Source organism: Octopus bimaculoides, chromosome 26 (assembly GCF_001194135.2).
Source record: "Octopus bimaculoides isolate UCB-OBI-ISO-001 chromosome 26, ASM119413v2, whole genome shotgun sequence".
Taxonomy (NCBI): Eukaryota; Metazoa; Mollusca; class Cephalopoda; order Octopoda; family Octopodidae; genus Octopus; species Octopus bimaculoides.
Window position 1 is genome coordinate 24,249,290 of NC_069006.1, and position 3,121 is coordinate 24,252,410.

Here is a 3,121-nt window from a genome sequence, read left to right on the forward strand (position 1 = left end):
TATATATATATATATATATATATATATATATGTATGTATATATTGGAAGTTATGAGGATAGAATATTTCCAAACTGACAAAATCTATTGCGCCTTTGATTTTAAATCAATTTAGTATTTCGTTTGTTGTCAATTTTTTTTTGTTCTCTTTCTGTTTTTTCTCTCTTCACAAGATTCCCGATATTTTGACAAAATTTTTTTTAAATGAAAAAAAAAAAACAAAAACAACGGCATTACGTATCTTCGTTGAAATATTGTAAGGAAAAATTTGATTACGAATGGAATGGAAATGTGAAGAAGCAGAAACGCCATTTACCGTTTCAAGTTTTGACACAACAACAACTACAATAGTAACAGACACAGGAACGTGGTTTAGTAAATACAGCGACTACAAAATATATGTACTGAAGACAGGGCTTCTTTGTGATCACACTACGTGGTAGACATAGCAGCTAAATAACTCCCTGTATTGCTTTTAAAAGGAAGGATACGACACTCATATTGAACAGGTGATATTTGGTGGAATATGCATATACATATATGAAAACACACACACATACATCATACATACATACGTACATACATATATGCGTATATACTCAAGATATATATATAGATATGTATATGTACGTATACATATAACATGTATACGTATAATATATATGCTCATATATGTATGAACACACGAGAGAGAGAGAGAGAGAGAGAGAGAGAGAGAGAATGGAAAGTGAAGTGGACCTTGGCTGGATTTGAACTCAGAATTTAAGTAAAAAAAAGACGGACCAAATGCCGCAAAGCATTCTTTCCGGCGCGCTGACGGTTCTGAACACAAACCAAGTCATCATTTACTCTTATTTAACTGGTCTCTATGGCAACAACAGCAACAACAACAAAGAAGAAGAAAAATATATAAAAACAGACATAGAAGAAGAAAAAAACTGTAAAATGGCTGTTTATGGGAAACTGTGGTTGTTTAAAGAATGAAGATGTTGACAAATGTCAAAGTTTGTGATTGAAGGGGACTGAAGGAGATTGAAGAGAATAAACAATGAGTCCCGCCAGCGTTGCTAATTAGTCGCCGAAAATAGCAACTGTATTTCTGTGTGTGTGTGTGTGTGTGTGTGTGAGTGTGTGTGTGAGTGTACGCGTTTTTCTGTGTGTGTGCGTGTGTTTCAGTGTTTTTGCAATGCGTGTGTATTTGTCTGTGTGTGTGTTTGTGCCTGTGTGTCTGTGTTTGTGCAATGCGTGTGTGTTTGTGTGTGTTTGATTGTGTGTGTGTCTGATTGTGCGTGTGTGTGTGTGTGTGTGTAACGACATGGCGTCGTCGGTCAACATCAACAATTCTATGCGGTCATTCAATGTGCTAGAAATGACAACCAAAACACCTACAAAGCAAAAACTTCATGTCCCAAGCGGTGACTCTCAACCATTTTTAACTATCGAACCCCAATGATACCTACTCTACTCGGGTGGACTCTTATATCTTTAGACTCGAATATAATTAGGAATTAATTAAAAGTAATTATTTGAATTGCGGAGATGTACTTGCATAGCAAGTGACCTGATCTGAGATCGTGTGCGGAAACGAAAACAATTGCAGAGTGGAAGGTGTTTATAAGCCATTTAAGAAACACACGAAAACCGTTAGATTTATTTCAACATTTAAATTTATGCGTGTATGTATATTTGTGTGCATGCATGTATGTATATATACACACCAGTCACATACTAAGTTGGTTTATCTTGTTTGTTCTATCAAACGTCTGTATATGTGTGTGTATGTATATGTGTATGTGCATGTGTATGGTTGTATATATGAATGTGATGAATGTATGACCATCCTTGTGCGCACATGAATGTATATAAACAGATATAAATATATAACTTTAAATATATATATACGTATACGTGCAGACACGTACATACACATACATATATACGCATGCATGTATGTATACATGTATGTATGTACATATATGTATATGTGCATACAGCTTCTAATCGCAGAAGTATATTTTGTTCGTGTCCAAGCGTGTTTGTATCAAATTATTTTCATTTCTTTGTACAAACTGTCAACTCAAATGGAAAGACAGACCAGAAAGTAAGTAATTAGCATGACATACCATCACGTAATTATAGGCTGTTTTATGTTCTTTGATAATTTAAATTGATCTGGATAACTTTGAAGAGACAGACCAGTGTCGCTCTGATCGAATTCATAATATAGATATTTTTAATTTTATATTATAACTCAATTAAATTTACCACTTATCAATTCTTGATGTTGTTAAAATGGCGGCAATATTCATGGCAGTATTTGATATTTGCTTTTAATTCTTCGATAATTAACCCTTTGCTTGTTCTGTGTATCACATTTGATATTATAAAACATATTTTTCTGGTGTCTATGCATTATATATGATACACATTGCTATTTTTTTCAATTGTCAAAGTTACTTGGGTCTTATGAAAGGAAAACTTTATATTACTCAGACCATATGAGACAAGGGCTAACTAAGGTCTGAAAACGAGCATGGACAAACTTATGAATACATACATAAAACAAAACATAAAAAATTGCGCATATACATACATACATACAACATGATGGATAGATTTAAAAAATCTAAAAGAAAAGGAAAAACCTCATGGAGGGCTGCGTTTCTATTAATTTTGCATAATGGTTCAAAACTGATAGCGATCATACCAGTAATGTACTGAGGAAAAATAGGGTTTGAGTTCGATTTAATCAACTATTCCATTCTCGTAAACTGTGTGTTTTTGTGTTTCTGTTAGAATTATCGATTTCTTACCTTACGGCGTCGCCACTGAAATGATATCGATTGATTGGCCTTCATTAATTAATGAAATATATTTAAAGTGAATTTACGACGGAGATGAGATTAAATATGTTCCAGAGAATTTTTTCTGAATATGAATAGATTCAATGTGTGTAAATAATAATTAAGTAAATAAAAATAATGAAACAGCAGTCACCGATACACAAAAGGAATTTTATTGGCGCTCAATCGGTAGTCCTTAATCAATATCAATGTATCTATTACTGCTGCTGCTGCTGCTGTTGTTGTTGCTGGTGGTGGTGGTGGTGGTGGTGGTGGTGG